The sequence below is a fragment of the Tachypleus tridentatus genome, chromosome 4 (genome assembly GCF_004210375.1).
Source record: "Tachypleus tridentatus isolate NWPU-2018 chromosome 4, ASM421037v1, whole genome shotgun sequence".
Classification (NCBI taxonomy): domain Eukaryota; kingdom Metazoa; phylum Arthropoda; class Merostomata; order Xiphosura; family Limulidae; genus Tachypleus; species Tachypleus tridentatus.
Window position 1 is genome coordinate 59,354,789 of NC_134828.1, and position 14,037 is coordinate 59,368,825.

Here is a 14,037-nt window from a genome sequence, read left to right on the forward strand (position 1 = left end):
TTTACGTTTTTCGCGTTAAACATAAAGACAAAAGGAATCAGTGATGTGTGTCTCAGAAGTGCCTAACGAATTATACTCAACTCTTATCCTAAGAAGTGTTATCTAACCGATATAATAATCAACTGAGTTTCCTGTACTTCCTCCATAGTTCGGATGGGAATCAGTCAGTTTCTTATCTATGCGTTTGTATTATTAGACTGCAATGTCTGTTCTTTCTTCTGGCGCTTATTGTCGTTAATTGCACTATATCAGAGCACGAGGTGAATATCCAAGCTTTAACAGTTTATCTGAAACGTTTTCGTACTTTCATTATTGTTTGTTTCAATGTTGTTTTGTTTCTTCCTGAAATATGGTAATCCGTAATGTTATAATTATTTCAAGATTTGGGTAAATTTTTTTCTATCGCCAAAGTAATGCATGGCTACACTCCAAGTGATATTTTTAGAAATTTTAGCATTTTATTATCAAAAGTGTTTCGCAATATTATTTGTGATAACATTATACTTCTAATAACATAATTATAACCACGTTAGTGGCACCTGTATTCATAAAATAAACTGATAACTTTTGTATGGATATGCCAATACCTAAACTTATATATTTTTCGTAGGCTAACAAGTGTAGTTAGTGTTCTATTTTCATTTGCAAGAAATATTACGTAAGGTTTGTAGCAAAGAATGTATTATAAGTAGCAACTCTAATAAAAGCTGCAAATAGCCAGTCCTATATTGCTTGTATATTATAGGGTCATAAAGACTCCGTTTATGCAAACAGCATGCTCAATTAACTCAAACTATGGATTCATCCATCCGAAATAATTTGGTTTAGGTTTCCGACTTCGTTTTTGCAAATCAATCTTAAAATTTCCAGAGATTCCTCATTGGTCTCCCAGTTTCACAGCGGTTAGAAACCGGGTTTCGATACTTGTGGTGGGCAGAGCACAGCTAGCCCATTATGTAGCTTTTTAAACAAACAAAAAGCTGTCTCATACATTTTTCGAAAATGTAATATTTGTTTAAACATATTAGCCATTTGTTCGTTTCAGTAAGAAGGTAACTAATAAAAATTTTATTATTCCTTTTTTTCTCAACGATTTCTTTCATTTTAATGCCCAGAAGTGTTTGTTTGCTTGTTTTGATTATCGCACAAAGCTACACAAGGGCTCTCTGCTCTAGCCGTCCCTAATTTAGCAGTGTAAGACTAGAGGGAAGGCAGCTACTCATCACCACCCACCGCCAACTCTTGGGCTACTCTTTTGGAAATGAATAGCGGGATTGAGCGAAACATTATAACGAGAGATTTGAACCCGCCACTTTTTAATTAGATGTCCAGTGCTTTACCAACCTGGCCATGTCGGGACTTTATCGAATGATAAGTGTTAGTCAGTTTCTACAGTATGAAAACACTCTTACAAGTATGTACCGAGTAGTACGTCTTAGTTTATAAAATCCTACAACTTTATTCAAGTATAGAGTATTTTAATCTAAACAATGTTGTATTACGAGTATTCATTATACATAATTAACACCTTGCACAATCACAATTCTACAATACTCTTCAGGTATTCTTAGTATGTTTCTAATACAAGGGATCATACTTTACACAATATTACAATGCTATTCGTGTGTTCATTATACGTTACTACTACAGAGAATCTTAGCTTACACAGTTTTACAATGCTCTTCAAACATTCATGATACCTTATTAATTAAAAGCAGGACAGTAATTGAAGCTAAAAGTCAATGTTTGTTTGTCCGAAAGTAAGATTTGATATTTTATTTTATTATGGCGATGGCTTTTAATTGCTAATTTGTACATAGTTTTGTTTGTTTGTTTGTTTTTGAATTTCGCACAAAGCTACTCGACGGCTATCTGTGCTAGCCGTCCCTAATTTAGCAGTGTAAGACTAGAGGGAAGGCAGCTAGTCATCACCACCCGCCGCCAACTCTTGGGCTACTCTTTTACCAACGAATAGTAGGATTAACCGTAACATTATAACGCCCCCACGGCTGCAAGAGCAAGCATGTTTGGCGCGATGGGGTTGCGAACCCGCGACCCTCAGATTACGAGTCGCACGCCTTAACACGCTTGGCCATGCCGGCCCCACCAAGAAGTGAATCCTAATATTCTAAACCAGTTTTCATTCATGTATACATGAGCGTTTTCATATTTTTGATCCAAAACAGAACCGTGAAATTTTTTTTTTTTTTTTTACTCTGAATCCAGCACTAACTGTATGCTCTTTGATACTAGAAACACTCCAACTAAAGTATCCACTGAATTTCTGCTTGAAAGAGTTTTCATGTCTTCCATGAGAATTGTTCGGAATGCTAACAATGTAGGACTTAGTTATCCATCTTGTAAAGTTACTGTGATAATATTCTAACAATCTTAACATCAGCTAGCTATCTTATATAGTTACTCTGATACTTTATTAACAATGTTAGTCTGAATTAGTATCCAATATAGTAACTATGATATTGTGCTAAGACTGCTAGTCTGTTAGCCGTCTTGTGGAGTTAACATGACATAAAAAACTTCACACTCATATTTGACATTACACATATGCATCAAGGTAACTAAAATCCATTTGTCGTGTTCTATTGATGTATTATTGTAAACTGAAAAGTGTTAAGTTTGCCTTGTATTCATTTCAAAAGCTGAGCAGCACGTTTGATATCTTTAAGAATGGTAACATTATCATTATATATATATATATATATCTTTAGAAAAGAAACTAGAAGTCTGAGTGCTTACGAAAGGTGGACCTACCATGAGAAGAAAAGATCATAACAGTTATCATAAGGATTTCAAAGGCTAGGAAATTCTAGTAGCCACTGTTTAAAAAATAAAACAGAAATTTTGTTTGATCGAATTAAAGCACAAATATACACAATAGGCTGTCTGTGCCAAGTCCACCACGTATATTAAAGCTCAAATTTTAACGTTATAAGTCCGCAGACTTACCACTGGACAGCTGTAAGATACCAAAAAAAAACAACATAAAAAGAAATATCCAAGAAAGGATTTAATGTTACACCAGTGTGTACACACTATATTTTGTTCTTTATTACATAAATATAGACGCACATTTCTTCCGAGAACACAGATAACCCATAGTGTTGCTTTGTGCTTAACTACAAACAAACAAACTTCTCCAGAAACTTCATTTATTGGATGCATTTAATAGTTCTAGTTTTTGATGTCATGTCCCTGATTTTTCCTTGTCGTGAAAAACATTTATGTTGTCTGCCATACATCTCTGTAAATCAAAGGTACCAAATAAGGTTACAAGAAATTCCCTCATGTATTTCAACTATTATGCTATATTTTTGTTTGGATATGTATTACCATCCAGATGTTTTAAAGATAACATAATCGTTTCAAATGTCGAGTGTAACATTAAGTCATCCATCTTGCAATAGTAGTTTTATAGTATAAGCCACACTGCAGTAGCTGAAGATCTATTTTTTTAAACTGGAGTTAAAAAAAATTTCTTCTCCTCTCGACATATCGTATCCAACTAGATAAAAAACATAATGTGAGTGATGAAATTTCAATATTTAAAGTTTAAAATTAATTAAATTTCAAGCAGTTCTCCAATCTTTCTAAGAACATTTATTTGAGAAGATGTATACATATCGCACGACACCTGAAATCTTGAAGGTACATTAAACACTATTTACGTTACTAGAAACGTAAAGTTTCTTCATAAAGTTACAATAAAAAAAAACAAATGAAGGAGACATTGTTTTTGTTAGTAACTTACTTAAATTCTATAGCAAAAAAATTTTGCTCATTAAATGTTAAACATAGAAACAATTTAAAAAAATTATAACGCATGCGTTTCATAGTTGCTGGAAAAGCGAGTAAATGACCCACCTAAACCCTTGTTGACAGCCACATAGGCGTTGGAAAGCTTTCACCGAAGTCATGTGAGCAATTAGTTCTTAGTGGTGGACTGTATCAATCAGCGTACTTATAAGTGCACATCAAAATGATATTTCTTTATATGTACACATTCTACGTTTTAAGTCCTTGAAACACTGAGAAGATCTTTGCGGATTCTTTCTCCACAGGGATATTCCCGAGTCACGCACATCTCAGATTTACAACCCTTACAAGGAGCCCCTCAGCACGCTAGAAGAACAAACCCACACGAAGGGGTCCAACTTTCCCTGAAGGTGCACAAATGAAGGAAAATCTTTCGTTTTAACTTCAAGGTGGAGTAGTCTGAGCAGGTGAAAGGCGTCGGTACCATAAAAGAATGACGCATGAATCGAGCTGTTCAAAATGACCGCAGGGTCCTTCAATAGTCCCTGCTTCTCCGATTGCAACGCCATGGTGTATTGTTTACATTTATCCGCCCATTGAACCGTGTCTGAGGCGGGATTGTCAGTTCCCCTTAGGCTGAAGTGAGTATGTGTAGGGGTTACTTGCTGTTTCAACACAGCGGCTTTGTTTACTGTTCAGGTACTGTGTAAAACTTAAAACAAGGCATCTGCTATCAAAACTATAAACCTGCAATGTAACTTTCACGATTAAAGAAAATATTACTATCATATATTAATCATTAACTACACAATCTCTTATAAGGTACACACTTATTAATTCTTGTCTCTATACAGGTTTATGTTAAACGATAAAAAAATTAGCAACCTATTGGTGGTATAGAAGCGAGAATAAAGTGACTTTTACAATAAGAGATAATCCATAAAGATTTAACGATATTAATAATATCCTATGGTATTCACTTGATAAAGTTAGTTTAGAAACACTCAAAACCCCACCTGCTGTCGATACCACGAAAAGCGTGAGCGAAACGGCCTTCCTACTAAGGTTTTGATAGAACGATGAAGTCATAGTGTTGACTTCAAGAGTATCGAGTTCCTCATCTCTTCAAAAATCTCGATTTCTCTGATGTACGTGAACAGAAGTAATTTGTTGTACACCGTGATGTCAGCGTTTTACTATAGATTCGACCTAGGCAATGATCTCAACAAGCCACCAACAAGAAAGTTATATCCCCAGGGAAGATGTACTTGTGTTCGGCACCCTTGCTTCGTAATTTAGACTTACTGGGTAATTCAATGCATTATGTTTCATAAGTGAACGATAGAAAATATTCGTATTAACTCCTTCGAATTATACGTATTTAAATCAATGTGTACCAGAGAAAAATATTCAGTGTTGAAAGTTTATGTTAATATATAGTTTTGGTGTATTTTTTTGGTATTTCTCGAGAAAGATAATTTAAAATATCGGTAGTTGTTTTGATATTTTAACCGTACACGTGGTTCGCATTAATATATAAAGGTTTCCGTCTCACAGTTTTTGTCAAAACTGACACAATGGAAAAAAATCCTACAGAATCGTAACACTTACTAATTTACTTAAAATGAAATATCATCAGTAGTATATCAAAAGACATAACGAAAGTGTCTTTAGAAGTATCAAATTTAACAGGGAAAATTTAACATTCATTAATACTTTAAATGTTCTTTATTCCATCTTATTAGTTAATTCATTAACTGGCTTCTAAGTAAAAACAAACTCCTGAAAGTTGCGAGCTCGAATCCCCGTCCCAACAAACATACTCGCTTTTTCAGCCTTGGAGACGTGTTCAATCCCACGATTCGTTGATAAAATAATATTTTCAAAAGTTTGCGATGGGTGGTGATGACTAGTTGCCATCCCTCCAACTGCTAAATTACGGACGGCTAGTGCAGATAGCCCTTTTGTCGCTCTGCGCGATAATAAAAAAAAAACTAAACCCAGCATTCCAAGAACGTATTTTCTCACGAGACCACAAATATACACTATAACACTAACATTCGAAATTAATTAACTAATTTGATCATTTTGAGATACATATACACTGAAAATACCAATACTCGAGATGGGTTCACTAGTCTGAACACCTCAGGATACATATACACTATATAAATATATACAACGTTTTGTATTTGGTTGAGCTTTTAGTTATCGTTTTGACAACTGATACCTTGTATGATCTAACAGAGTATTACTGATTGGCTGGTATCTTGTAAACAATGTGATGTTGGATCTATTAGAGGTTATTTCCTGATAACACATTAGAAACAATATAAACCATACTTGTTTTTGACAAAGACTACATACTTTATGTATTCAAATATACTCAGACAAGTAAACAAATGATGCAACTAAAATCAATGATTTGTGATCAAAAGCACAACTGAGGTATAATTAGATTATGATAGCATAACGCATAGTTATCTATTTTGTGCTATAAATGTTTGACCCAAGAAGAAAAATTGTACTTGAAAACCAGTCTATATTGAAACATGACTGAAATAACTAACTACAAACTAAGTTAAGTATATGTGAAGTATGGAAATACTGTAATATAAAAATTCGGAAACATAACTGAAATTTCTGACCAATAAAACTTTAAAAGATTAAAATTTGAATAGGTAATTATTATTCTAAACTACTGATCTAAGCTATCGTATATCAACTTGTAACAATAGGTAAACATGTCTAGACTCTATATTAAATTTAATGCAGATGATGTGGAAATTTCCTGGCCTTTAAATTGCGATCTATAGATCCATATTCATTTCCTCAACTTTGTATCAGTTAAAGATATAATGAAATGTTATATTTATATGTAAAATACGATTCTATCCTTTGGTTACGCCTTTATATCAATCTCGTAGTCTCCTTTGCTGACCAAAGATAAAGCCATGCCTTATTTATTGGAAATTTTGAATTTTCTGGTACATGAAAGGCATGAGAAACAAAAACGGTTCATGAGCAAATAGAACTGTTGGACGTTCTTCAAACAAACATGGCGTCTTGAAAGTAGAAATAAGCTTGTTTATACAAAAGAAAATTATACTTTATCATGGTGTGCTAAAATGTGAAACTGGAATATCTTAATAAATTTCAATCATGTAAAATAATGGAAAACACTAAAAGTTTACAATGAAACAAACAAACACCAAGTACACACAACTAATCAATACAGTTCGATAAGATGAATTTTGTATTTTAACTTCCTGGAGTAATTAACTGAATATCTTTAAGCCGTATCTTTGAAATTAGATTTAAATCCTTGTACTGTTACATATGCCGCAATAAAGTGTACACCTCTTTGTACTTGAACCATATTTACGCTATTGCTATGCGCGTTAACGATTATTTTGCTGTTTTTATTTTTAATTTTTATAAAAATACTTGTATCTTTATTTCTGCACAGCCAAGCGTTATGTATGCATATTTAGTGGTCATATCTTCATTTTACAGACACTAATAAAGTTTTAAACATTTATTTCTGTGTATAAAACACATTCTTTTCTGGATTTTCAACAGATTATTATTTTTGTTTTAAATCATTTCCCCAAAGTTACACATGAAATAATTGCACATAGCCTTCCCTAATTTTGAACTGATAAACTACGGGGAGTTAGTGCTCAACGGCTTCCATCGCCAGGTTATGGGTTACTCTTGTCTGACCGAATAATAGCATTTGTTCAACGTTTCTTTAACACACACACCTACATACCGTTCCAAAGTGCAGATCTCGTTTCTGAAGCAAAAAGACACGAAATGTTCACCCAAGATTCATAGTTCGTGCATGTTAAGCTTGGCCTACGTCACTCTCTAAACAGTTCTGAACAAGAACATTTATTACAGTCAGTACATTTCAATGGTTCAGTATATCGGGTATAGAAAATCCCAGTATGTTTGCAGGTTTTACGAAGAAAACCAAAATAACTAGGTAGTTACAACTAACTGCTTCTGCTTTCAAGAAACACCAAAACAAATTAGGCTTAAAATACTGATTTGAGATTTGTTTCTGAAAAATAAACTTAAACATACATGACATCTCTATAAATTTGTAATGCTATTCACAGACATAGTAAACAATGTATATTTTTACGGTTTTGACGAGTTAGAGTGAAAGAAACACAACATGCTTTTATATGCCAGAACTCTTAGACCTATCTTATCGGTTACAATTTTCCAACTAAGAAACGATATAAATATTTATATGGTCCCTTTTTTAGACCCGTATAAAACAGTAATGCTACTAAGTTGCATACTTAAAAACTTTAAGACGTTTTTTCTTATAAGCTCTGGCGTGCAGCAAAAACAATGACAATGAAGTAAATTAAACATCTGTATATACAAACACTCGGGCAACCTTCCCCGATTGTAACTAACACGATATGGAAAAGAAGATACAGCAAGGTTTTGACTGTTTACTTGAAGCCCTTTAGAAGCAAAAGTTTATAATTACAAATCATGAATATAATAGCATAGCTTTTATCACAAGTTACCAGCTCCTATTAATTTTCTATATCACTTACAATGCTCTAAAATGGATATTCACTATTACTTTCTTTATATGGAGTAAACGAAGTGAAAACGTTACGCCAGACTTTTCTGTACTGTATATGACGAGTTATTGAAATGAATTTAAAAATAGTCGTTATGTTATAGTTTGTAATATTTAACAGTAAAGTATTCAAGTAAACCTCCAGTTAAGACAATCAAGTTGTTTTTCCTGTTTATTTATGTTTTTCTTCATTGAGAAAAATGCATCTAACATTTAAATCATGAATCAGAGGAAGAAAAATAAAGATACAGATGCACCACCCATTTAAGGGACACACTATTATAATCCCTAATAAAGTTTTGTTATTTTGTAAGCATGTTCATCAATCCGTTATAAAATGATAAGAATTTGATCTTTCATTTTCTGATTTATATGTTGTGTCCTGTTGATGAATTGTTTCTTTGTTTGTTGTTTTTAACAATGTGGCATCTGCGCTCTGTCTTCGTCGGAAATCAAACCCGTTGTAAGCCCGTAAACTTGCGTTAGCCTTTTAGTGGTTGAACGGCAAGTTTATAAACGTACGACGCTATAAACCAAGTTTCGAAACCTGTAATGGGCAGTACAGATACTATTGGGTAACCTTGTGCCTACCGTTAACCCACCGTGTGACCTGCTGATGAAATGTTGAAAACTAATGCTGCATGTTATTGTCTGCACTGCTTCAAGAGAATGTCACGACTTTGTGATCTGTAGGGAAAATATATTTATTTGTATTATCCTGTTTTTCTTTCTGTATTTACGCTAAATAATTAAGTAAATATTTGATTGGTTTGGATACAAACCAACGAGAGGTTAATGTTTGTGACTGATCACTAGAGCTGTCATTAATTTCGTAAATAATGAAATTAATTGTAATGAAAATTAGGTAGTGAAATTAATTCAATTTAATGAGCGCTTGGTTGACTTATTACTATGATTTTTTATTGAATAAACAGCGATGTTTATAATCTAATGAATGGTTGCATTGTCGGCATGAATTTTCAGAGATCTAACCAACTAAATCATTAAATTTGTTTTACCCATGGTTGAGTTATTACAAATGAAATTTTATGTGCGATAGTCTCATGCATAGCTAACTGCTCTAATAACGACATGCAAGCTTTCACTTATAATATAATAGAATGCTTTATTTAACTCATGGATGAGTAGATACTGTGGATCTTTTAAGTTTGTAAGCAAGTTTTTCCTTTCATATTATAAACATAATTATGTAATATTTCTACAGTTTTATATTTGAACTCCTTAATATTCATTACCTCTAAAATATTATTCTATTGATAATAAATTACAAACTAAAAAATAGTAAGATGGATAATTCAAACTAATACAAAAAGTTAGTTGTTTCTCAGACGAAATATTTTTTTGTGTGAAAAATAAAATGAAAAAGCAATAAATAATTATTTTGTTTACTATTTTGTATTAAGATGTTTGACCCATCACCACACACACACGTATATATATATATATTTAAGAACCAATAGCTATATAATTACATTGCTACCTTTAACATTTAAAAGTTTGACTAGAGTCCATACAGCGAATGACCAGTTACTATAAAGTGATGGTTTTACATCTACGGGTTTGACCAGTCAGTGTATTATTGTGAATGGCCAATAATTATCGAATGCTTGTTTTGTTTCTATCGCTTTTATAATTCTTTGATCTATTAACGACAGCAAAACACTGAATATTTAAATATAATAATGATTAACACTCCTACGAAAAGACGTTTCTAGTCCTGATTTCTCCAAGCCCGTTCCCCTGGCTGTGGTTTCGCTAGATAGTAGATAGGAACAGTGGGAATCTCGTTAATCCATTCATTAACGGATTTAAATGGCAATTTCATTTAAATACAAAATTATTAGCCTAATATTAATAACCTTTCAAGTTGCTCTGGGGCCTATTAGGCCCCACTTTTCGTAGGAGTGTTAATCCTAAACAATATTTACGAACGTTGATAAGTTATTGGTGTGAATGATGCAAGTGTAGCTTTATTGAAACACATATAAGGCAAAAATAGGGGCATTCTTGTTTTAGTTATATCACTAAGCCTAGTTCTTTTACTTGGATAAATAAAACACTTTATAAACAACGTATTTTGCAGATATCCCGTAACTAAATTTAGGGGAGGGGTATTTTCATTAAAAACGTACGCCACTAATCTTAGTTACCTTATTTGTAAGAGACAAGGGAAAACTCATTATAAGTAAGATAAGAAAAATAAAACTTTTGGCAAACATAAAAACACAGACTTGGGTAATTTGAGTCAGTCTTTGATTCAAAATATTAAATTCTATATCTAAATATAGTTTACGACGAAGTACAAATAATATCTGTTGTTAAGCTAAGTCTCAATAATCATTTTGTTAAAGATTTTTACCAAAGCTTCAGGTTTCTTATACGTACACGGCCTACTACCTCCAACCCATACCTAGCTTCGTTAACAATGCAGATTTGATATACACATGTAAAATTAATAATTGTTTTTTTTCATATTTACTGCTGCTTTATATTTAAGTTTATGGGGTGGACCTTTGATTTGAAAATGAAAACTTTGTACATAAGTTCATTAAACATAAAGCATGATTATATGTAAGATGTTATTGATAAACAACTGTTTCAAAGTTTTAATTTACCTTGAAACATTAGGATGAAATTTATATAAAATGAAAAATAAATCCTCAAATTATTAGTGCACATAAAGCAAGACTGTATGCATGATGTTATTAATTAAAAACTGTTTCAAAGTTTCAGTGTACCCTAAAATGTCAGAGTGAAATTTACATAAAATGAAAAAAAAAACCCCAAATCACTAGCAGACTGCTTATATAGCTTTTGCTTGTTTACTTGGAATCAAACACAAAACTACACAAGGGTCTATCTGTGCTCTGCCCACCATGGGTATCGAAAACCGGTTGCTAGTGGTGTGAGTCCACAGACTTTCCGTTGTGTCACTGGAGGGCGCTTATATAGCTTACAGAATCATAACAAGCATAGCTTGGAAAAATGCTGTGTATGGTATAACTTATGCCTGTTTATATGTATAATTATTTATATAATTATGTGATTTACATAGTTCTGAATTTCTACGAAAATAACAGATCTAGTAAGTAAAAGTATGGCATATACAACAGACCAATGGAAGGTTTTGTAAATCCCACTCCTACCTTTACGTACACAAGCTACACATAATACACTTTTCCGTAACTGCTATAAAACTAGTTACGATAGCCGATTTCTAATACCTCTCTGGCCTTCCTCTCGTACCATAGAACAAACAGATGACACGCAATAGAAACGCTGGAGTATTTATCATAGCTCCTCTCGTTTGTTGGAGTTAGAATAGAAAGTGAAAACGTTACAATTTGCCTCTACAGACGGCGACAAAACGCGTGTTCAACCTCGGAATTAACGCGAGTTTGGTTCCGATTGTTATTCACCTGCAGAATAGACGTGTTCAACCGGCTCTCTAAATGACAGTTATTAAGCGAATATCAGACGGCTCAGTACCAAATTCGACTAATTATTTTCAAATTACGAGTGCTTTCAATTTTCCTTTCGAAAAACGTCATTTCATATCATCATGTTAATTTTTTAACCTCTATAATAATAAAAATCATCCAATTGGAGAAAAATCAAGTCCTCAATTTTTCAAATTGTTATTCGTTTAACTACGTTTAGATATAATGTGGTTTAAAACGGAGCGTACAGAAGACCTCGCCATTCTGTTTTGATAAGACTCGAAGAATAAAGTCTCGTGTTGTTCAAATGCGTGATCGTACAGTTAAGACCATGTTCTGGACCACAAGTCAAGTTTTGAAGGCTCAAAGGCAGACGGCAGGTTGTAAATAGACTAATACAGAAGGCTAAAAGGAAACAGTAGGATGGAAATAGACTAACAGTGAAGATTTAAATGAATACGGTAGGTCATGAATAGACAAGAGATAAAGTTCAGCAATAGACTTAAATCGATTAACACTAAAGGCTAAAAGAATACGGTAGGTTATGAATAGACTAACACTGAAGGCTGAAAGAAAACGGTAGGATAGAAATAGACAAACACTAAAGGCTAAAAAAATACGGTAGGTTGGAAATATCACATTAAACGTTGAAGATTCAAGCAAATAGACAAGAGTTAATGCTTAAAAATAGGCAAAAGATTCATAAATAGAAATCTGTAGCTAAACTAGTGTTGGAAACTACAAAAGAGAAAGCGGGTTTTCAACAAACAAAAGTGGAGCCAAGCGTGTTAAGACGTACGGCTCGTAATCTGAGGGTCGCGGGTTCGCATCCCCGTCGCGCCAAACATGCTCGCCCTTTCAGCCGTGGGGGCGTTATAAAGTTACGGTCAATCCCATTATTCGTTGGTAAAAGAGTAGCCCAAGAGTTGGCGGTGGGTGGTGATGACTAGCTGCCTTCCCTCTAGTCTTACACTGCTAAATAAGGGACATATAGCACAGATAGCCCTCGAGTAGCTTTATACGAAATTCAAAAAACAAACAAATAAAAGTGGAAAGGACAAAAGTACAATATGTAGAAAAACATTAAAGACTCATAAAGAAATGACAGGTTGTAAACGAAGTAATATTGCAGATTCCAAAAGCAGAGAATATGATATAAATGGACACGCGTTGAGGTCTTAGAAGTAAACAGCAGCTTGTAAATAAACAAACATCAAGGACGCAGAAACAGACTGTAAATTGTAAATGGACAAGTGTTGAGGGCTTAAAAAGTAAACACAGATTGTAAACATACAAGTGTTGAAGTATCAGAAACCATTATTAACAAAAAATGGAAATGTACATGAATGTAGTATATTATGATTTCATTGTTTGTTTTTATTAAACGCAATAGGCTTTTTGTTGTGTGCCCACCACCGTGATCGAACCCGAATTTTATTGCAATTAGAGTTGAGTTACTGGTGAGGATGTAAAACTGTGGGTTGTGATTACATGTAAAACTGGTAGTTTGTCGACGGGCGATGTTCTCCACCCTTATCAGGATTTAATCTACATTTACAGCAGTCAAACAAAAACCTGTGGCAGTAGTTTCAGCATCTTTAGATCAAAACATATGTGAATGTTAAAACAATGTTCTAACCAAAATGTGTTCAGGGATTGTAAAAAAGCACATGGCCTAAAACTTTTATGGCATTTACTGGGCCTTCAACGTTTGTGATTATTTTACGAAAACGTTTTGTCGTTGTGTAACAATTAGTAAGAATTTGATATACTATTAATAGGTGATTTAAACTTACAGTTGAACTCCAAACTTGCAGCAGGTAATTTCTACAAACTTTGATTTTCATCGTACATCCTCCAGGAGTCATACAACTACAATTAACCCTTAGGTGGTTCGTTGCTTCAGTAATTTTTTTTTCCGCATGAATACCAGACATCTAGGTTGCTAGGCCTACTTTCTGGAAGAACTCTATTATGAATAATATGCCTGAGAAATTTCCGGGAATGAAAATGACAAAAAGCTTCCAACTGGGAAAGTTAAAACTATCGCTTCGTGAAGGACACAAATGAGTGAACACAGGAAACAGGTGCTCAATCCTGCTGAACGACTGCTTGTCTTTGTTAGTGCTTTCTTCATATAACTGGCCTCGAATCGCTGTTAGCAGTAATAATACCGACTTGTTGTAGCCG

The 14,037-nt window shown here is 33.5% G+C and overlaps 2 long non-coding RNA genes across 3 annotated transcripts in view; one reads left to right on the forward strand and one right to left on the reverse strand.

The window, feature by feature from the left end:
* The window catches only part of LOC143249216 (uncharacterized), a 100,382-nt gene that overhangs the window by 16,760 nt on the left and 69,585 nt on the right, over nt 1–14,037 (reverse strand). The window lies entirely within an intron of this gene.
* The window catches only part of LOC143249213 (uncharacterized), a 37,600-nt gene continuing 35,133 nt past the window's right edge, over nt 11,571–14,037 (forward strand). Inside the window, exon 1 of one of the 2 annotated variants that reach the window (XR_013027634.1) lies at nt 11,571–12,308. This is a non-coding gene — a long non-coding RNA (uncharacterized LOC143249213). The remainder of the gene's footprint in view (nt 12,309–14,037) is intronic. The other variant, XR_013027633.1, reaches the window with a different exon arrangement.